Source organism: Girardinichthys multiradiatus, chromosome 23 (genome assembly GCF_021462225.1).
Source record: "Girardinichthys multiradiatus isolate DD_20200921_A chromosome 23, DD_fGirMul_XY1, whole genome shotgun sequence".
NCBI lineage: Eukaryota > Metazoa > Chordata > Actinopteri > Cyprinodontiformes > Goodeidae > Girardinichthys > Girardinichthys multiradiatus.
In genome coordinates, this window is record NC_061815.1 from 49,295,668 (window position 1) to 49,319,523 (window position 23,856).

The 23,856-nt window shown below is 38.0% G+C and overlaps 1 protein-coding gene across 6 annotated transcripts in view; it reads left to right on the plus strand.

Annotated features, from left to right (window-relative positions):
• The window catches only part of lingo2 (leucine rich repeat and Ig domain containing 2), a 283,442-nt gene that overhangs the window by 207,791 nt on the left and 51,795 nt on the right, over positions 1-23,856 (plus strand). The window contains exon 1 of one of the 6 annotated variants that reach the window (XM_047354484.1): positions 16,019-16,037. The exons of the other annotated variants lie outside the window; for them this stretch is intronic. The gene's annotated coding sequence lies outside the window, so the exon portion shown is untranslated. Of the gene's footprint in view, positions 1-16,018; positions 16,038-23,856 lie in introns of those variants that run through there. 6 annotated transcript variants of the gene reach the window in all.

Genomic DNA, 23,856 nt, shown 5'->3' on the forward strand with positions numbered 1-23,856 from the left:
CTGTCGACCGTGACAAATAATGCACGAGTATTGTTAATGTTTTTGCTAACGATCTCAGAAAAGAAAGATTCCTTTGCATTTTTCAGTTGTAGGTTATATCTGTATAGTCTCTCTTTATAGATAATATAGTGAACCTGGAGTCCAGTCTTTCTCCACCTGCGTTCAGCTTTTCGACACTCCTTTTTTTCACTTCTGACTGGTGGAGCACTTCTCCATGGAAACATTTTCTTCCCAGAAACGACTTTCACTTTAATTGGAGCAATTGAATCAATGATGTCTGAGATTTTAGAATGAAAGTTTTCTACCAACTCATCTACCGTGTTACAGGGCAAAGTGGAGGTAGAAGAGTAAATCTGGTTAAAGGTGTCAGCAGCACCGTCCTTAAAGATGTGTTTTCTTATCATGTCTCTTTGGCAAACTGAGCCTTTGGAGATGATGCTTTCAAAAATAACAGAAAAGTGGTCAGATAGAGCAACATCAGTTATAGACACCTTGGAAATGTTTAGACCAGGGGTCACCAACACGGTGCCCGTGAGCACCCGGTCGCCCCCTAGGACCATTTGAGTCGCCCGCAGACCTGTTCTAAAAATAGCACAACTCACTACTGAGCTGCGTCTAAAATTTCATTTAATTCAGTTGTTATTCTTTTTCATATTTATATATTTTTTGAAATGTCTATCTTAAAAATATGTTCAGTGTACATTTTTATCAAATTTAAGCTTTGGTGAACTCTGACCTAATCTAGTTCAAAGAGCAGTATTGTGCGAGCCAATCAGTGGTTGTGAAAAGTATGCTAGCGGGTGCTGCGAAGGTGATCAGTAAATGCAGTTTCCTACACCCCAAAAATGGCAGAAAAAAGAAAGAAAACTTATCATTTTCACAACAAATGGGAGGAGCAGTTCTTTTTTACAACTATGAAAGGAACCTGTGTGTTTTATTTGCGGGGCGACTGTGGCGACAGCGAAGCGGCGCAATGTGAAGAGACACTTCACTACGTGTCATAAAAGCTACAATGCTAACTACCCACCGGGAAGCGCATTATGGACAGAAAAAGCCCGTGAGCTAAAGGCAGCTTTGGGTAAGCAACAGTCTTTTTTCACAAGACCGACAAAAAAGTCACAAAAAGCAATGGAAGCCTCGTTTATAGCTACACATTTTCTGATAAAGAAGAAGAAGGCATTTTCAGATGGAGAAGTTGTCAAAGAAGCAATGATTATTATTGCTAACACTGTACTCAAGGATGAGAAAAATGGAACTGATCTGATCTCCACTCTTTCTGACGTACAACTGGGAGCAGCTACGATGGTTAGACGAGTGTCAGTTATGTCTGGTAACTTGGCTGATCAGCTAGACCAGGATCTGGCGAGGTGCAGGTGGTTTAGCATCCAGTGCGACGAGACGGTGGACAGCAGCAGTACAGCGCTGCTATTGATTTTTGTCCAGATGGTCTTCGAAGATTTCGCAACCTGAGAGGAACTCCTGACGTTACTCCCCTTAAAGACAACCACGAGGGGAGCTGATATTTATAAAACGGTGAAGGAGATTTTTGTACACAAAAAGGTACCGATGGAAAAGCTGGTAGTGTTGACTACAGACGGGGCACCTGCTATGATCGGCCGACATACAGGTTTCTTTGCTCACTGCGAAGGTGACCCAGACTTTAGTAAATTTCTGCATTATCACTGTGTCATTCACCAGCAGGCATTATGTGCAAAAGTGATCGACGTTGAGCATGTGATGACTCCTGTTGTAGAAATCATAAATAGCATCCGATCCAAAGCAAGACCGCACAGAATTTTTAAGGTGCTATTGGAAGAGATGTCAGCTGAATATGGTGACTTGCTGCTACACACCAAAATCAGATGGTTCAGTAGGGGGCGAGTTTTACTTTGTTTTTTGTCACTTTTGGGTGAAATCAAAGGGTTCATGCAGTCCCGAGGTGAAGATGTCTCACTAGAGGACACAGAGTGGACACTTCCCCTTGCATTTTTGACGGACATTACCGGGAAACTAAATCACTTGAATTGCGAGTTGCAAAGCAAAGACAATACTGTTGCTGATATGATAAATGCTTTAAATCCATTTAAAGCCAATATGAACATTTTCACATGTCATTTACAGAGAAAAAACATGCATTTTCCCTCTGTGCAGTCGGTGCTGAAAGACAACACTTCTGCATCTGAGATATTTGAAATAGTTGCAGAAAAGTACTGTGAAGTCATAAACAGTCTTGGGCATACAGTGGTGTATGCACAGCAGCTATGAAGGGTACCAGCCTGTTTGGTTCAACCTATCTCTGTGAATCAGCATTTTCTGACATGAACTTCATTAAGAACAAACACAGAACACGCCTCACTGATGCACATCTGAAAACTCACTCACACTTGCAGTGTCACGTTACACACCACATTACAGTGCATTGGTGAACAGCATGCAATGCCAGTCTTCCCACTAACAAGGACCAGATGTCAGTGGCAACATGCCAGTGCCATGGCAAACATAAATTAAAATACTTAAGAATTTTGTTCAATTTAAACATGTGTTCATGACATGTAAGGTATAATTTTCTTTAAAATGCAGCAGATTCAGTAATTGGTTCAAAATGTGACAAGATTTATTTAAAAAATTGTATTCATGAAATATGTGATTTTTATAAATATTTGATTGTCCTTTAATATTCTGTTTAAATATCCTTTTTATCGATCTGATGTAATTTTCTGATGTTCTGAGACTCTGAATTTCGGTATTTTCTTCTCTGTAAGCCACAATCATCAAAATGACCAGAAATAAAGGCTTGAAATATTTCACTCTATGTGTAATTAATCTATATATTGCATTAGTTTCACATTCTGAATTAAATTATAAAAAATATTCAACTTTTTAATTCTAAATGTGGATAAAAAATATATAAATTAAAACTTGTGAACCTAGTTCCTGTTTTAGAAATCCATTCTAATAACAAATCCAATCCATTGTTTGCTATATCATCATTAAACCCTGAAAAAAGAATGGATCAACCCACAAATATTAGAATCATAATGAGTGTATGTAAACCTCTCAGTACATCTCCACCAAATAAAATATAAAAATACCCAGACTCATTGTAAATTAATGATGACGCTTCAGTGAAATGGAACATGGTTATCAGTTGACCAGTCTAATCACACTTCCATCAATTCATTCCCCAAAAGCCATTTGTCCTGAGCCTCTTTTGTTGTCCCATCAGAGCAATGTCACACAGAAAATTGCCACCCAGGGTGCAGTCTGAGAGGTGGGAGATGAAGAAGAAGGAAGTGACAAGAGCGTTGACTTAAATTGTTATCGATTCAGCTGTTTGAAAGATTTTCTCATAAAGGTTAAAAGTCAAGGAGGAGCTGGGGAAGAGGCTCAGAAGCTGGAACAGTATCCAAGTTCTAATTCAAAATTATGTTTGTTTTAGCATTTCATAATTTCATCTCTGTCCACTAAATGGAAATTCAAAATGTAAATCATCTTCAGATTCTTGTATATGGTCAGATAAGTATTTAAGATCTTCAGCAGTTCTCTGCTTTGGTTGCATACCAGAAATAGCTCAGTTTCTGGTATGCAACCACTGTCAGCATCGGGAGTGATTTAGTCAAAATAAAGATTTAAAGCTATTGATCTGGAAACAATGTACTGTGGAATATTTTCTACAAATATTGACACAAATCTGATTTGATTCTCACCACCGGTTATAAAAGTTATTGATTGAAAAAGCAAGTGGACCTCTGCTCTCCATGCAGACGGCACACAATAACAAACGGTCTATAATGGATTATGACTTCAGATCAATAGAGATTCCTGACCGTTTCTAACATAAAAACATCAATGTGACTGTGGAACACAGAGGGAAAGAACCAGGCTAAATAGCAGGTTTAAATCATTTGGTATCAGTCAAATATCCATTGAAGAGTACAACAGACCTCAAGTTGTTTTGAACTGTTGTTCAGGTTAATGCTAATTTACCTAAAATACAGATCCAGCTCAGTATACTAGAATATAATCTAAAAATGTATTTAAACTATTTAATTGAAAAGTGAACTCATATTATATATGTTCCTTCCAAACAGAGTAATGTATTTCAAGCCTTTTTGATTATTTTTAGAAATTTGGCTTTTTAATACAGAAATTAGGTTAAATTTCTGTATCTGTTGGACCTAAACAGTATATGCTTAAACTGTACAGTAGAATAGAAGACGAATAGAAATCTCCTTTATTGTCCCAATGTGGGGAAATTCGGGTGTGTCAGCAGGACAGTGAAAGGCAAATGGAAGCATGTAGATTCACACAAAGTTAAATAATATGAAAATGCAAACAATAAGAACTACAGAATGAACAATACGGGAAAAATTACAGCACAAGTACTGCAAGTAAGTAGGTATGTGCACTCAGCAGTCGGTCAGGGCTCCTTATGCATGACTTACTGCAGTGCACTGTGGCAAGGAAGCAATCAGCCTTTGGTTCTGCTGAGATGTTCAAAAAGCCCAGTTTGCTTTAATAGTGAGCTTGAGATCATCTGCATTGTTGGTTCTGGTGTCTCTCATATTCCTTTTGACAGCAGCCCACAGCCAAATTGCTGGTGATACCACAGTGGTTAAAACAGGTATTGGTACCTGCTTTAACCACTAGGTTAAAGGTATTGCTTTACTGGATTGGTATTGTGGGTAGGTGCCAGGTCCTCCTAAGAAAACCGAATCAGGTCAGATCAAAAATCAGATCAGATCTCCATAAAGCTTGTCAGCAGATGAAGCATGAGGTGCTTTAAATTTTCCTTGCAGATGACTGCTCTGAGTTTGGACTTGATAAAACACAGTTGACCAACACCAGCAAATGACATGGCTCCTCAAATCACCACTGACTGTGAAAACGTAACACTGGACCTCCAGTAGCTTGAATTCTGTGCCAATTTGCTCTTCCTCCAGAGTCTGGGAGCTTGATCTCCAAATAAAATACAATAGGATTGAGATTAATGAGCAAGACCCCAGTTATGTTTCTCCTTAGCCCAGGTAAGATGATGCTGATGTTGTCTCTAGTTTAGGAGAGGCTTACCACAAGGGATGTGACAGCTGTGGCCCGTGTCTTGGTTGTATCTGTGTGTGCCTATTGAAGCTCTGACCCCAGCTGCAGTCCACACCTTGTGTGGCCTTTTTTGTGGCAACTGTCAAGTCAACAATCTTCCTTGGGATTTTGTGTAGGCCATAATGTGGCCATAACACAACAGGAAATCCTTGTTTTATTGGTTTTATTTAAAAATCTATGTTTATGAGAAACGTATGTTGAGTTTTTATCAGCTGTAAGCCATAATTATCAAAATGAGAAAAAAAACAACCGCAATAAATCCATGTGTAATAAATCTGTATGAGTTTCACTTTTTCACTGAAGTACTGAAATACCTTTTTGATTATATTCTAAGTTGAAAGACCTGCCCATGTATTTACTATCTTTGAGTGTGAGCAGACACCTTACTGTCAGACAGATAATGGTATACCAACATTGAATCTAAGATGTTTTAAAGACAGCCATTACTAACAAATGCACATGTTAAAAATATTTTTTATTCTGGTTTGTAAAACTTCACATTTTGTTTCAAAGCATGCTTCCCAAAAACATCTGAATGGCAGCCAGCAAGACAAGCACATTATTCTTCAAAATGGCCTCATTGAGCTTATTTAAAAAGCTATTTATGGTGCTTCACCATTTTTCATCCCTTGTTTAATAACAGCAAGAAAGAAAGTCAGTAACAGCTGGTGTCTTTTCTCACATGACAAAACTTTAAACGCGTTTCAGTTTTCCATGGCTCCCTCCCCAACCGTAAATCTCTCCTGCCTACCTCATTCCACCGTTTGCTTTCGCCGCATCAGTAACATTTGAGGATTCACAAATATTTCATGGCCATGTCTGTGGAAGAATTCCATCAACTTGATTGGATTCCATCAACTTGAGGTGATTTGCATTTCTTAAACTAGGCGAGCGAAATGCATAATGCAACACTGGCAATGCACTCTGCATAAATCCAGTAGTTGGGTGCATATTTGAGAATCTATTTCACGGAAGCCTTTATGTGAGCATTTGGTTCAGAACACAGCTAACGGGCTCTTCCTCTACAGATTCAAACTGAAAGCTTGAAATTAGAGCATGTATTTTTTAGACTGCTTTTTATTATCTGCATGTACCACATGGGAATTTTCAAAAGCACCTGCTCAAATAGATTACCAAGGTTCTTCCCAAAGCCATGTATGTTATTTGGAGTTGGTGAAGCAGATTTAACACAGTTGGCTGAATATGTGTTTACTGGCCATTCAATGGCCCTATCGTCACTTTTTGAATCCATCCTTTTGGGAGAGCAACATGGATTTTACCATACAATTGACCAACAAGTCCAAGTATTTGGACTTGTTGGTTTGTTGGAAGTAATTCAAAGTTGTGCTATTCTTCATTATATCATAAATATAAAAGATGTTTTTAAGGTAGACTTTTGTAGATTTAACTTGAAGTGCTTGCACAGTTTTGTTTACTTAAACTTTTTATGAACATAAAGGTGTAAAGTACTGAGTCAGGGTGCCTTCATTAATCAGAATGGCATACCAAGCCTACTAATCCAAATTATTTACCTAAAAATGAATAATTTTGGTACAAAAAACTAGAAGGATTCAGTATATTAATAGCCTCTGCTTTTAGTCTAACGCTGCAAAAAACTTTGATAAATGTGATGCATTAGTTTTTAAGCTAGTTGGCAATATATATGTGTATATGTATATATATATATATATATATATATATATATATATATATATATATATATATATATAAATATATATATATATATATATACATTTATATATATAAATATATATAAATGAGCCAGTATTTTCCGAATTTCCTTGCATGATTAAGTCTGGACTTGTTTTCACATGGACTGGACTCGGATTTCGGCTTCTGGTGCATTTTTGATTTAAACGTGTTTGGTCTTCATTAGTGAAGTGACTCACAGCCACGGGCAAACAGGCATATGGGGCATACCGCTGGCTTAGTGGGACGGTGATTCACTTCAGCCCGTGAAGTGAACCACCGTTTTATATATATATATATATATATATATATATATATATATATATATATTTATATATATATATACATATGCAACAGCTGGGAATATGTTGTTCAGCCGCTGTGTTGAGCTGTCAGTCATGATTCCGCACCCCCGTGATCTGAGGCCCCGCCCCCCACGCCAAAACAGGGCCAGAAGTTTAAAGCTGGAAAAAAAATCTGCAAGTTCGAAAAACAAAACTTGAATCTGAAAAGTAGTTTTGAGCTTTTTTTTTTGCAGTTTCACATCTGTTTTTTTTATTTTTTCAGTTGCAAAACCTTTTTTTCCAGTTTTCATATTTTTTTGGGGGAGGTTCAAAATAATTTTTCAGGTTCAAATGTTTTTCTTTTTCTTTCAAGTAAAAATTGTTTTTGTGTGAACAAACTTTCATTTTTCAGGTTAAAATGTTTTTCATTTGAACAAACTTTATGGCCCTAATTTAGCTCCATATTCTACCCACCAAAACATCAGCAGCAGTCTGTTTCTTCCTGTTTTCTGAATGAAACTTTTAACAAAGTGTCACTGTTTGTCCTACTCTATGTTAATCACTAGGTGGAGGATAAACACAAAGACAAATTTGCATGCTGGCTATATCTATATGTTGGAGTGCCAACCAGTTGATTCCTTTTGATAATGATAGCTCTTTAAAGTTTCTCCTCCAACCGACAGCAGCCACTGGTCTGGTTCAGTTTGAAGACACTCAGCCTTTCTACCATCCTTCTTTCTTTAAGGACAAAAGAGACTTGTTTGCTTCCCAAGGGCTTGCTTTCCTGCCAATCAACAATCAGTGATTGAATTAGTGCCAGGTCTGCTAGCTGGCACTTCCGCCGAACAACAGACAGATCCGAACTCAAGACTAGGCGAGTGTGAAGTTCACCCTACTTCAGAACTCCTCACATGCATCTCTTTCTCCCAAGCTCTCAAAGGCACCTCAGAGGAGTGAGCTCTTCCCTGACAGGCCCTGAATCTTTCATGCAGAATGCAAACTAGGCGAATGCCCATTTCTTCCTTCCCAACGCTCTAGGAAAATAGAAAAAATGCATAGATTCTGTCGTCAGAATGGAGGAGCATATCTCTTTTGGGTTAACATGAGTTAACAGCAAACAAAATATAGCTGATCACAAAATATGTTTTGCTATTTTGGTAAAATAATGCAAATCAGTTAATATAAAATTCAATTTTTCAATAAATTTCTATAAATTTCATCCTAGATGTATATGGAATGCACTTTCCCTGTTCTCGCCTAAAGAATATTTTCCAAGACGCTCATAGCCAAGTGTGATATGAATATCATGCTGAGGAGATCAGCTTTAAAGAGCAAACTAAAAAAACAAGCTTTGGTTGGTGAAACCGTTTAATGGTCATCACTTTGTCATCGCTGCTCATCTTCATTCCTCAAGAAAAAAAAGAGGCTTGTCTTAAATGTCAAATGAATCTGCATAATTTTAGATGAAGCAGAAAGCCGGGTATAGATGGTGTGTCATTGAACTACAGGGCCTTATGTCAGAATTTCCAGAAAAGGATGTACATTGGTTTAATTATTAGTCTGCAAAGATTTGCAGCACTTTTGTCTCTGAAGTATAATGAAAGGTGTGTGTCTTGAGATCATATATATATATATATATATATATATATATATATATATAAAATATATAGTATAGTATGAGATAGGGTGAGGAGCTCAGCCATCCGGGAGGAGCTCGGAGTAGAGCCGCTGCTCCTCCACATTGAGAGGAGCCAGTTGAGGTGGCTCGGGCATCTATACCGGATGCCTCCTGGACGCCTTCCTCGGGAGGTGTTCCAGGCACGTCCCACCGGGAGGAGGCCCAGGGGACGGCCCAGGACACGCTGGAGGGACTATGTCTCTCGGCTGGCCTGGGAACGCCTTGGGCTCCCCCTGGAGGAGCTGGAGGAGGTGTCTGGAGAGAGGGACGTCTGGGCGTCTCTGCTGAGTCTGCTGCCCCCGCGACCCGGTCCTGGATAAGCGGAAGACGACAAACGAACGAGTTTGAAATAATGGTTTTCTTTATGTTTATGACTATTTACATTGTACGTACATTTTTCACTGAAGGCATCAAAACTGTCAATGAACACATATGGAATTATGTAGCACACAAAAAATTTTAAAATAACTTTAAATACATTTTATATTTCAGACATACATACACACACACATTAAAAAGGAATTGAAAATGTTATAACAAAATAATCAAATGGAATCAAAATCACTTTAGCTACATGTTCAAAAAGGTGTGCAAAGAATTTCACACATTTTACAGTCCCACCCCTTTATGCCTTTTGTCTATACATACATTCTGCACTATATGTTTTATCAAGGTTCAAATAGTACATACATATCCCTGTCAATGAACATATTTTGCATCCTTTTTGTTTAAAAAAAAATAAAGACACCCATTAGGTGAGAAAATTTAAAACATTTTACCAGTAGTGTGTGTGTGTGTATATATATATGTATATATATATATATATATATATACACACTGCTCAAAAAGATAAAGGGAACACTGAAATAACACATCCTAGATCTGAATGAATGAAATATTCTCATTGAATACTTTGTTCTGTACAAAGTTGAATGTTCTGACAACAAAATCAGACAAAAATCATCAATGGAAATCAAATGTATTAACCAATGGAGGCCTGGATTTGGAGTCACACACAAAATTAAAGTGGAAAAACACACTACAGGTTGATCCAACTTTTATGTAATGTCCTTAAAACAAGTCAAAATGAGGCTCAGTATTGTGTGTGGCCTCCACGTGTCTGTATGACCTCCCTACAACGCCTGGGCATGCTCCTGATGAGACGGTGGATGGACTCCTGAGGGATCTCCTCCCAGACCTGGACTAAAGCATCTGCCAACTCCTGGACAGTCTGTGGTGCAACGTGACGTTGGTGGATGGAGCGAGACATGATGTCCCAGATGTGCTCAATCGGATTCAGGTCTGGGGAACGGGCGGGCCAGTCCATAGCTTCAATGTCTTCATCTTGCAGGAAATGCTGACACACTCCTGCCACATGAGGTCTAGCATTGTTCTGCATTAGGAGGAACCCAGGGCCAACCGCACCAGCATAGGTACCGAGAAGTGGTCTGTGGTCCTTATGCTTCTAAGCCTCAATAGGTATAAGCATACATTTGTAAATCATGTTCAGTTTGGTCACTTTTTGCCATTCTGGGCTTCACCTAGTCTGTCATGCTCTGTCCCACCTTCAATTTTAATGACTTATGTTGCTTTCCATGTGTGTGCATGGTAGCCTAGAGCTAAAATCTGGCATTCTACAAATAGTGTGTATTTCCATTAATATGCACTGTCCCTTTTGCAAATGAAAAGAAAATCTGAATCAAATCTTTTGCAATTCAAAAGAACTGATAATCACATTTTCTGTCATAAGCTACTATGTCAGCTATATGATACTTGCAAAAATCCCATTATGATCATAATCATTACTGACCTAGCTGGGGAAAGTATTACAAAAACAATTTTAGGTACTTTAAGAGATATCTTCTGAGCTAATGGAAGAGAGTAAAACACAAAACAAACCAGAGAGCGAGAAGATTAGCTGGAGAGGGTTTTCTTGTAAGTTATCAAGTGCTCTATCACAGGTCACAGTGAGACTCTTTAAATAAAGAACGAGGGGAAAGTATTAAACTGGGAACAAAAGACTTATAAGATTATTTTTAGTGTCTGGGAAATGAAACAAATGCCAACCGATTGCCATTTATTTGATGGGGAGAATAAAAATATCCGCCATCAGTTACACTGAAAAATGAAGCGAATATCTTAACTTTTATTTTTTCTTACTGCATTATGTTTCAGAATGTTATGACACTTTAAGGTTCCATTCCTTCTTTTTGTAAAAAAATATATTGCATTTGACATCTTTATTCAGCATGATTTTCCTCAAATTATTGCAGCACGTTTTAGTTCTGGATTTGCTGTTTGAGCCTGAACATTCAAACCCTTTTCATGTGACACTTTGGAGGAATTAATCTATTTAAGACATTTCATGACAGGACCCCAGTAATAACTGAGAGCTGTTCATTATGCACTAAACCTCATTTGACCTTCAGTCATCTGAATGCGAAGCAGCGCTCTAAATGTTTGAGATCAGGAGACATAAAACCTTTGGTGGTGCAGTCTGTTGTAATCATTGCAGTGGCACCTACTATTATTATAGAGCACCTGCTCAAAGGAGGCAAACATTTTGCTGAACTATTTGTGTAGCTGATAAGGCAATGTCGTACTTGACAAGAGCTTTATGGAGCAGAGCTGATGGGAAATCTACGTAGATATTATCACACCTGTTAAGGATGTGCCCAGTGTAAGGGACATACACATTAAAACAAAATCATATTATTGGAATCTCTAAGGAAAGATGAAATTCTCTACAAATGTAGATGTAAGAATTTGGTTCAACAGTTGCAATGCACATTTCTATCTTTGCCTGTTTTGCTAGGTTTAATAGAATGACTTAATAAGTTAATCATGCAATTTGCATCTTTTACAATATAAACATATTGCAGTTAGAGACATACAAGCATCAATGAGACATATATCCTCCAGTTGTGTCACTGAGCTGAAAGAAACTGTTTTATTGTTCAGATAGATGTACACTTTTCTATGTGTGCAGTATTCTAGTTCTATCCTCCAACAATCAATTTCTTGGAGAGCTGGATGCACTTGAGTGGTGGGAGCGCAAAAAGTAGTGACACTCAGCCATCACAGGATGAGAGCATCAAATGATTGCCTCCGAGAAATTGCTGTATCTTCAAATGTCTTTGAGAATAGCTTCCATCCCTGTCTGCTTTTCCTCCACTTGCTACACTCCAAGAGTTAAAGTTTCCCTTTGACTTATGTTATCAGTTTGTGGTTCATTGTGGTGCAGAGGCTTGTGAAATGGCACTTTGGTCCTGCAGGAAGCTCGAAGTGGAAATTTCATTACCTTTCTTGGAGATCCTCTGCTCAGATTTGCAGTTAGCAGAGAACCCCTGAGAGCTCAAAGCACAAACTAAACTTATGTAGCTTCTGTAGTTGCCAGGAAAATGGACATTAATTGGCTCTCTTCTCAAACTGTACTACAAGTACCACATATTGTATTTGGGCTCCCAACTGTGGTAAAAAATATTTTCAAATTAAATATGATTGAATTAACTTATAAGCACCCACAGCCACAAAGATATGTTTTTCATAATGTAAATTTTTTCAAGTACAAAATGTTACCATGTGTTGAGTACACCCCTTCAGAAGATGTTTCTCACTTAACAGAATAAACTATTCTTCTAGAATTTACTCAGAGCTTAATGTAAGAGAATCTGGTTTTATGATTACAATACATGATATCTAACAGCAGATGCTCACTTTTGGCTTCATCAGGGGTCTAAATGGATCATATTTTATAATAGTCAACGGGCCCAAATGGGGATTAAAACCCAAACAAAATTGGATAAAGTGAAACGCTTTCAGCTGATAATTTAGGATTGACATATGTATTATATTTGAGCATTATCATGCAATTTATCTTCATAATTCATTAAAACAGTATGACTGCAACAAAAAATGAACTCGCTGTAGTTGAAGCACTGTACATAGGAATGAAATGGGTTGTTTACAGGAAAAGATGACAAGGAAAGGTGTAGTGATGAAACCGGATTCGAAAAAAAGTAAAGGGATGAATTAACACTAAAACAAATCATCAGAAGTGTAAATAGACTTATTTCTGGCAGCAGTCACAAAGTTTTACATGCAAGGCAGCCATGTTGGGTTTCAAGGTATGGGCTGAGAGGTGAGCTCAGACATTCCCATTCTAACTTCTATGAGCATTTATTTAGATTTTCTTTTCATCTTTAAAACCTGTAATTACAACTTCTGAGCAAAAATGGAAGGCAGACCCACCATTTTTCCTTAAACCAATTATGCAGTGTCAATGGATCCAAGTTGTTTTTGTTTTATCTGGATGTAAGACAGCAGACTGAAAACGTTAAAGTCCTGTTGTACTGCTAATAGTTGCTGAAGTTGTGTTTGTTTCAATAGGTCTGAGAAACAATGCTCTGGAGACCCAAAATCTAGGTTGTTCGTCAACTTTTAATTGACAGTGGAGAAGCTGGAATGTCTGGCAGACAATGAAGTGCTTCTCTTTTGGGAAGTTAGAGCAGTTTGTCTTCTCTGTCTCTCATTTCTCACACCAAGTAAACCAGTCTGGGTGTCCTTCATCAAAGGACAACACACAAAGGCTTCATTTCCCTGCAATAATGGTTTCTAAACTCCCTTCTGTCATGTGAGCGATAGCAATTAGCAACAACAGAGACCAGTCACGGAAGGAACTGGAGTCCTTGAGATCACTGTAGAGGATGGCGAAGCTAAAAGACTCAAATTGGAACCTTATTAGTATTTCATTAACACGCCTTTTACCTTGTTCTTAAGTGTTGCCTGAGTAATTAATGCTCCGTGGCACTCGCTGTCAGAACACAGAAGGCTTTGAGTGGAAGGCGATTTCTCTATGGAAATCACTGCAGCCTACACATTTTCTGTGATCCTAGAGTTGCATTAAGCTTCATCATTATGCTTCGACAACTAAATACGGACTTTATGTTTCAGTTATTCACAAAGCACTTTTACAGCTGTTTAAAGACTGGAAACCATTTGCCATTATTTTGCTGTTACTCCTCTCTTCTTAGTGCAGTAATAAATTGTGCATTGCATATCTGAGTAGCATGCTGTGTTTTACTGCCATTGTTGTAATGGAGAATACCAGCAAAGTCAACCACATCAGCAGGAAGCTATTTGACAAAGCATCTGAAGTAAAAGGGTTTATTAATTTGAGAGAAAATGTACATGTAAGTATGATCATAAAGTCAAGTCTTGGGGGTATGTTGTGGGATCAGTGACACTGATCTAATTTAAATGCTAAAAATGTGCAAATATCTCAGGGCATTGCAAAGTGACTAAGCTAGATAAAAGAGATGGTAAGCAGCAGCACCAAGGGAGCATCGACTTCTCACTATTACTATTTATTTTATTTGTTTATCATACGGATGTTTACTGAATTAGACCCAGAGCTATTCATTCATTTTAAGATGCAGGGCTTGCACACAACTCACATTCACTGCTTCAACATTGAGCATAGCAGACATTTCTGCAAATTAATTGTTGTTATTGTCATACTATCATCAGGGATTGGTTTGATTGAATTCACTTGAGATGATTGCCAGGTGCTTATCACCGATAAACCACTAAATAATTACTCAGGCTTATCTTAATGACCTTTAGGAGGAATTTTTTGCTGTGTGCCGACGGCCCTGAGCTAAAAGAAAATGAGTGAATTAACATCAGATCTATAATCAAGTCTCCTTCCAGAAGAATCAAAATTAGCACGTTAGCTAATACAAAATCTTACTTACTAAAAGTTATTGTGTAGAACCACAACAAGCTAGAACATCTATACTTTTGAAAACTTTGCCTGATCCATAAATTTGACATTTGCTTAAAGGATGATAGATCTCTCACATAATTCCCTGCATTCTGCTTTCTACACTGTTTTCTGGCAGCTTTGATATGGGTTACTGGGTCAGAATCTTTGAATTAGAATATCATGATGTTTGTGGATGTATACAGACATGAACACATTTGTTGTCACTCCTGGTAAAAAGTCTGAAAACAAATTCAGCTTTTCTCACAACAGCTTGATCTCTTAAAAGTCCCATGATAAAAAGTATTAAACGTCACATTTTTAATTATTGACATTTTATTTCCATTGGGTATAAATGTGATGTGACACAAAGGCCAATTTCTTTTAGCCACAGGCCACAAGGCGGAAGAGGACCCATTTTTATCCTACCACCACACACTGTAAGCAGGATGGTCAGAGAGATAATAAGCCAAATCCTGGGTTCCTTAAATCTCCAAAGCAGTAAGACATTTCCACAAACCAAAAAGCCTGGAAACGGCACATGTCTGTCCTACCATAACAAATGTGAAAATGTAGAGTCTGCTGAAATCAAAAATTTGTGTGAGCATGGGGGCCCCATTATTATGTTCTACACCCTGCCTACAACTGCAGTCCATCCAGAGGACTGGACAAAGATTCTTCTGTATGTATGCTCAAACCTTATGAAAGGTATGAAACAAGATAAAGTGCCGTCCTGTTGGTAAAAAGGTGCAGGACCAAGTATTGACTGCAGGGGTACCAATAGTGGTACCCTAGAATTTGTGAAAAAAAATGTAAAATGTTTTTTTATTTTTATCCCACAGATTAAATGTACTCAAATTAAAATTTGAATTTTTTTTTTTTAGATTATGCTACTGCAACAAAATCTGAAATTATTCTAAGGTTTTTTTAAACTTCTTTTCTAATAAATGTGGATGTGTCCCTTAACGTTGACAAACCTGGTCAAAGCTTTTTGGAAGCTTATATTACTGAGCAGCTACTAACATAAAATGGGTGATATGATTAATGATAAACTTAACTTAAAAAACGTATTTCTTAGATTTTAGATTCCATAACAGGTTATTCTCTTGTTGTTGTTGTTTGTGTATATTTTACTGATTCCAATCAGCAGTATTTAACTCTGGGTATACTACCATGAAATGTGGTTAATTCATGCTTTAATTCAAAATGTCAAATAAAACAGAGCTCAGTGGCGCCACTAATAATGTCTCACAGCTCACTTTACTTGTTTGAAATACTCAATGAGGCATTTACTTGTAGCAGAAACCTTGGAGTATGTGTCTTTCTTTTTATTTGTATTGCTAAAACTAATTCCTGAGGTTCCTGGCATGAATTAAACAATACATGTGATATGTTTTGTTGCATAAGAGAAACAATAACATACGTTTGTTGTGTTTTTAATGTTTTCCCAGGGGCTTTAATATTATTCTCCTGTTTTCTTTCTCTGCTGCCTTTGATGTAGGTAAGTATTTCATGTGTCCTTGCATATTTGAGTGTGAATATGTGTGTGTAGGTGTCTGTGCACAACATTGTGTTGTAACAGGAATGTGTTAGTCAGTGGCATCACAGTTAGACCTGTATGAAATAATCTACTTCTTCTGGTTCATAACCATGTGGCAAAGAACAAGTTGCTCTGTTGTTGCCATGGAGACTGTTGTTCGATCCATATGCAGCCACCGCATGTTAAATCCCAAGCAACTTTATGGCGATTCATTTATTCTACGTACCAATGAGGACATAGAAGTCAAGAATGCATTTGACAAAAGGATGATGAGATTATTTATAATTTCTGTGTTCCATCATATAACATGGAAGATGGTAATGGCATTAATGTTTAGGATCTACCCTTCCTTAGATCCACAGGATATAAATTATTCAGCTGGAGTAGCCTTTGTGAGCTTGTTCTCAAAATCCAAGACAAATTAATGTCTTTGCCTTTAAGTTAGAGAAACCTCCTTTCTGATGTGGAAAGACACCAAACTGCTGAGGGATGGTGGTAAAAAGGAAGTGCAGAGTTAAGGAAAAAGATGAACTTGCTTTATAAGTGTTTTGCTGTGTAATTTCAGCGGGACTCAGTTAAGACCTGATCAAAGAGGTCATAAAGATTCTTTACGGTTCTGATCTTGAGAGCTTCTACATGCTTTCAAGAAAAAGGTGGATGTTGGAGCTGCTCTCCTTTTGTTTTGTAAGCCTGTGCTGAGACGAGGATTTACAGGGATAAATGTATATACCTCAGTGCAGTTGTTCTCATCTGATTTTTTTTTAGCTCTGAGTATCCTATCCACTTGCTTCGGATCATTCAAGGAAATATTTTTTATATCAATGGCTCATATCAAATTTCATTCCGAAATGCCTTAACTCCCTTGCTCTCTAGAAGACTTGTATTGTATTGTTTAAGTGGATTGATTTTTATTAAGAGATTAAGAGGAGGAGATTGAGTTTACAGTTACTGGCATTGGTGCTTACACCCACAGTGGGATTAATGGTAACAGAAAGCTTCTGTTAGTCTTTAATCAATTTAAACTCTTATCCCATAGCTGTTAACTCTTGCAGGCCAAGAATCTGTTACAATGACTTCTGTGCTTTACCTGAATTTTTGTGGATTTATCTAAAGCGTCTACCAAAGCACACATAATCTGGTCAACTGACCTGTACTAACCCCAGGGCAGATCAAACTCAGAGTTGAAGCCATGGCTCTCCCACAGTTCCTGCTACAGTATGCCACTCTTTGATAGCTGAAGGCCCAAATCCTTTAAATGTCGGGCAGACTCGGAGAAAGACCACAGCTCACGAAAAGAAGCTTGCACTTGCTGGGAGCTTACATTCCCTGGGGAAAACCAATGTCCCAGTTTCAAAAAAAAAAAAAGAGAGAAAGAAACCCTTACATCACTGTTGCCACCTTTTAGGGACCTTTCAGGCTGTAGCAGCTGGTATGAGGAAATTTATTCTCCCAAATGGTGTGCTGAATTTAGAGAGTAAGCCTCCTTCCACTGTCTTCCTGTCTCATGCATCTTACTTATAAAGTGTTGGAGGACAAGGGTTTGATCTGAAGGGACATCAGCCTGGTCACAGTGCAGGGAACTTGCTGACACCTTCCTATGTGCTGCCTTCCCAGTGGTAGTGAGCAATGAAACAGCTCTGTTTTAGATTATGATTTACTTTCACTTTGAAATGTAATATTCAGATTAAACAAAGCTTTAAGAATACCTCTACTCAAACAAATAAAGTTTTGTAAGTAACTTTTTTGGAATAATTTATTAATGTATCAATACATTTTAAACATATTTCTAGTTGGCTTGTTGACAATTTAAACATATAAGGTAATAAAAAACAAATGAATCAGGCAATTAAGTAATGTGTAATAAAGCAGAATAACACAGAGATTAGGTGTTGGAACACATGAAGAAAATAAATAACAAAAGGCAAAAAACCCATGTTAACAATGAAAATCTGTCGGTATTTACAAAACAATTTTGTCCCTTATCAGTAATGTCCCTTATCAGTGCAAATTACTGGCTGTTGACTGATGGCCTACCTGATTGATGGCCTATAAGAAAAGTTCTCATTACTCTCATTACTACTACTGTGTTGCAAAAGAATCGTCCCATGATGGGTGAAGCCAAAAAGTCCTCCACAGAACTTTTTAACCTTCTTGTTGTAAATCATACTACTTGCATTGGTCAATGTTACAGGTACAGTTTCTCCATGAAAACAATATGCACTTAAACCCAATGACCTTGATACACAGTCACTCTGCGACACTCCACTGCTAAAGGCAAGCACATTGAACATTGTTTCAAATTTGCATAAAATACTAGGAGAATATAGTTTGGATAGACAAGAATTTTAGTCTTTAAATGTCATTGTCATGCCATAGAGGAGGAAGGTCTCTGCACATCACCCTAAAAACAATATACCCATGGGGACATTATGGTGTGGGGTTGTTTTTAGTACATTGTGCTGGCCGATTTGATTTAACTGAAGAAAGTAAATCACACCTCAGCAAGGCATGCAACTAGTTTTACTAGAGAGGAGCATTTAATTTAGGGATTCATATGTTTTGATTTCTTTTATGTGGATTACTTGGGTTGTTGCCAACTTGTGGTGTAGATTTCATGTCAAATCCTTATTAGAAATATATTTATTGAAAAAGATGTTGATTTCAGAATATTTCTCTACTCTCTACTCAGTTTTTCTGTTTTTAGTTGATCATACATGCTTTTTCTGGTTTAGAATGTGAAGAATAAAGTACTGAACAGGCTTTCTTATGATGAAGAACCCTATGACTTGTTAAAGAAGTTATGGCATAAATGCAATGCTAAACCAAAACAGTTTTGCAGAATTTGTTATATTTTACAGCAGTTTTAGTCTTTAGAAAGCATGGCTGATTCCACAGTTAGGGACTTATGTCTCTCTGGGTATTCTGCGCTAAAAGTAGCAATAAATTGTATGTATGTTTTTTAATTTACATCCATTCTAGTGCTAGTGGTAGTTTTCAGGGAACACACTAGGAAGCAAGGAATGCAAGTGCGGAAACCTTTGAAGGACAATTTCAAGGGTGTCTCAAGGAGAAAGATGTATCAGAAGTGGATAAATGTCGGACTGCTTCTGAGCAATGGGAAAAGAGGCTTTTCCTGAATGACAGAGTGGAAGAAAAGGCAATTGATTGTTGAAAGAGGATACAGTCAATTTCAGATAGTTAAAAAAACCAAAAGCAGAGATGATTAAGTAAATATTTTGTGGAGAGGCTGTGGGAATGAGAAGCATTAAAGATGAAACAGAGTAACAAGCACAAGGCTATAGGAATAGTAACAATCATCTCTTTCACTCGTTTCACCTTGTTATTCTCAGAACATTTGTAGAAGACAGTTAGGTACAGGAGAGGCTCAATTAAACTGACTGCGGATTGGTTTTAATTGATTTTATCGTGTGCTAAAGAGGGTAGAACTCTGATATCTTTTCAGGGCAATAACACCGACTTAAAGAATTAATAATGAATTACGATTGAGCTTCTCAGGGTTATAAATCAGTTTCAGCATCGAAGGAAACATTGTCTTTTGAACCAGAAACAGCGGCAGAAGCGCCTGACCTGGGCTACAGAGAAGCAGTACTGGACTGTTGCTCAGTGGTCCAAAGTACTTTTTTCGGATGAAAGCAAATTCTGCATGTCATTCGGAAATCAAGGTGCCAGAGTCCGGAGGAAGACTGGGGAGAAGGAAATGCCAAAATGCCAGAAGTCCAGTGTCAAGTACCCACAGTCAGTGATGGTCTGGGGTGCCGTGTCAGCTGCTGGTGTTGGTCCACTGTGTTTTATCAAGGGCAGGGTCAATGCAGCTAGCTATCAGGAGATTTTGGTACACTTCATGCTTCCATCTGCTGAAAAGCTTTATGGAGATGAAGATTTCATTTTTCAGCATGACCTGGCACCTGCTCACAGTGCTAAAACCACTGGTAAATGGTTTACTGACCATGGTATCACTGTGCTCAATTGGCCTGCCAACTCTCCTGACCTGAACCCCATAGAGAATCTGTGGGATATTGTGAAGAGAACGTTGAGAGACTCAAGACCCAACACTCTGGATGAGCTAAAGGCCGCTATCGAAGCATCCTGGGCCTCCATAAGACCTCAGCAGTGCCACAGGCTGATTGCCTCCATGCCACGCCGCATTGAAGCTGTCATTTCTGCAAAAGGATTCCCGACCAAGTATTGAGTGCATAACTGTACATGATTATTTGAAGGTTGACGTTTTTTGTATTAAAAACACTTTTCTTTTATTGGTCGGATGAAATATGCAAATTTTGTGAGATAGGAATTTTGGGTTTTCATGAGCTGTATGCCAAAATCATCCGTATTAAGACAATAAAAGACCTGAAATATTTCAGTTAGTGTGCAATTAATCTAAAATATATGAATGTTAAATTTTCATCATGACATTATGGAAAATAATGAACTTTATCACAATATGCTAATATTTTGAGAAGGACCTGTATTTATTCAGGCCATCTCTGTCTTATATTAACATTTTTTTTTTTATTAAACTGTCACAAAAAAAAAAAAAAAAAAGAAATCAGTAAGGGATTAAATACTTTTTTACAACACTGTATTCTGGTATGAATGCAGTATGCCAGTTGCATTTGTTTATGGTGAGGAGATTAAATCACACATACAGTACTAGTATTTTACAGAATAAAAACATCTGTTAATTTAACAGGAACCTGATTCCAAGCAGAACCTTGTCCTTTTGGAAGACATTTTTATTTGTTTTAGGGTTGTCTCTTACCTGTCCTCTTTAGATTTAGTTTTAACTGAGAGTGCCTGAAAGCAGAAGTGCTTAAGACAGTCTCAGGTAAACATGTGTACCCGGTCATGAAGGATGGCCTTTGGCAACATGGAAAAGTGTAGTTTATGAGGCATGGTTCTAAAAAAATAACCTTATTGCATTTCCTTTTACGAACTAGAAGTATGACCAAACTAACATTCCAATAGTTCCATGTCTCTGAGTTCTCACTCTCTCTTCCTCTTCTCTGCCTTCTTTCTTGTCCTAGAGAAAGGCTGAAGTAGGTTAGTACTCAGTGCCTACACTAGGGAGGAAATTGAAATGCTCAAATAAGGAGTAGCTTGGGAGAAGATAGAGGAGCTATAACCAGGACAAAATTGCCCCGCCAAGATGAGACGGAAAGACATATCTACTCAGACACAGGGGAGTTCCTCTCTGGCCAATCACCGAGGCACGTTGCCTTCCCTTTTTCTTCATTCCATTCTTGGTTTAGTGTCAACACTAGCCCCATGAATACGTTTTTTACTTGTTGTATTCACATCGCCTTCAAAATTACATTGCCACAGTGGGGTTTACTGTTTTGTGGGTGTAGGGATTTAATACTCTTGGATGAAATGGGCATCCTCTTGCCTGTTCCAACTGTTCTTATGACAGATTACTCCAGGGGCTTTGATTGAGCAGCAAGAGTTCTAGCTGCATCTCTGTTGGCTCAGGCAGGCGTTGTAAGCAGGACACATCCAAGTGCGCACACCAGACTCAACCTTGCAAGTAGACACACACCACCCCATATTATGGTAAAATGCCTCAGCCAAACCTGTTTTATCATTATAGTGCTCCCTGGTGGCATATCTTCTGTATTTGTTTTGTCACACTACATCAGTCTCACCCTACTCTTCAAACTCTGAATCTATAGCATAAAATGAGATTTTTTTTTTTCTTCCTGTTGGTGCTGATAATTCCAATTTTATGCTGAGGTGTAGTACACCCGCTGTTCAAATTGGATAACAAAAACAGTGTACACTTCCTGGGGAATCCACATCTCCAAACCCATTTGATCAGCGTTTGAAAGATACATGCTGAGATCTGCTGACAATGAGGTTTACGCTCTGGCTGCGTAGCAAATAGCTTGTTGTTTTATGAGAAAGTGAAAAAGACATGGGAGAGTGACAGAGACAGTCCCAATTCAAAAACAAGTGACATATGGCAGATCTAACAATTACTACAATGGTTCTCAGCGGTTGTCACTGTGGTGAACGTTTGTGACAGACAATGCCAGACATCTCAACTGTAAAATGTTGTCCCAGTCTGCATTGAACCAGGAAACCTCTGTTGTATGTCTATGAATTGAAACCAGACATTTACATATTGTTTTGCATATATAAAAAAAAAAAAAATTTCTCACTGTCTGACATTAAATCAAACTAAACTAAATCATTTAGGATTGCACAAATAAATGTTTCCTAAATGTCAGAATAATGCTAGATTTTTTAAAACATTTATTACTTCAGTACTTGACATTTTAAAACATGTATTTGTCCAATTATGATGACCAAAATCATATTTAGTTGCTAAATGCAAAAATAATGATACAGAATATTTAAGAATATCATTTTTCATTTTTTTCAAATTCAAATGTCTCCATACATTTCCTTTGTGTTTGGTAGAATTTAGTTGAACTGTATTAATTAGGTCAAATGTTTTAGGTTGCCCTCCCCAAACGTCTCACAATTGTTTGCTGGAATTAGTCCAGTTTCACCAACTGGGTCAGATTTGTTAAAAATATTTGTCACACACATTTTCAGCTCTGCTCACAAATGTTTCTATGGGATTGAGATCAGGGATTTTTGTTGTAGGCTCTGTGTTCGATGGTGTCTGCTCTGTTGCGCCTGTGGGCGGGGGCTGGGGTAGCGTTGCGTGAGGCCATTGCCTTGCCATCGCGGCGCACTGTGTGGTGGGGGCGGGATACTGCGGGGGTGGTTTTAGTGGGGCTGTGTGTGGAGCTTGGGCTGTGTGGGTGTTGCTTTGTCGGCTTTTCGGGGATGAAGTTCACCTGCTCCAAAACATTGACTTTGTTGTCCATGAGGCACTTTGTGACTAATTTGGCAGTATAATTAGGGTCATTGTTCATTTGGAAGACACCATGTACACCCAAGCTGTAACTTCAAGGATGATGTCTTGAGATTTTTTTTTTTATATTTCCACATAATATTCTTTCCTCATGACGCCATCTACAGTATTGCTTGAGGTTCGCCAGGCCCTCCTGCAGAAAAATCACTCACATTACATAATGCTGCCAACCTCATACTTTACAGTCACACACCTTCCCCTTTGCTAACTCTAACATGGCACTGCATACACTGCCATCTACTGATAAGCCACAAAAAATACTTCTTCAAACCCACATGACCACAGTCAGTCAGAAATCCGAAACACCTTCAGGTTTATTTTGCTTGCCCTCTATATTTACTGTAGAGCATGTTTCTTCTAACATCTCACTGAATTGATAAAATATATAAATATAGCTTTTAGTATTGCAGAGGCAAGCTCTGTTTGTAGAGAGCCTTGCAAATCTTCATCTATAGAATGGTAGCATCTATAATATCTTCTTCTACTGAACACCAAATCATATATAACAGATTTTTGGGCATGAATGGCTTGGGTATCTGTCAGCTTCTGGCCTATTCCTCAGTCTGAAATCCACCGGGGCAGTGTCAGGGCAGAGTATTTTCACAGTCTCCAGCACAATCTGTCAAAGAAAAGAACGCATAGGACAGAGGTGATGCTGTGCCCTAACCCTTTGGAAATGTACCTGATTAATCTGCGCACAGATTGGCTGCTGGGGAAAAAAAAAAAACTGCCTCATCTGTTCCTAAGTTTCTTCTCCATTGCTGAAAATCATTTTTAGTCAGGGTAGACTTGCCATCCCCAACATGTTTGCAGATAATTTGAAGAGATCCCTGCTGCTGTCCACTAAGGACAAGCTTTAGAAGTCAGCTGATAAAA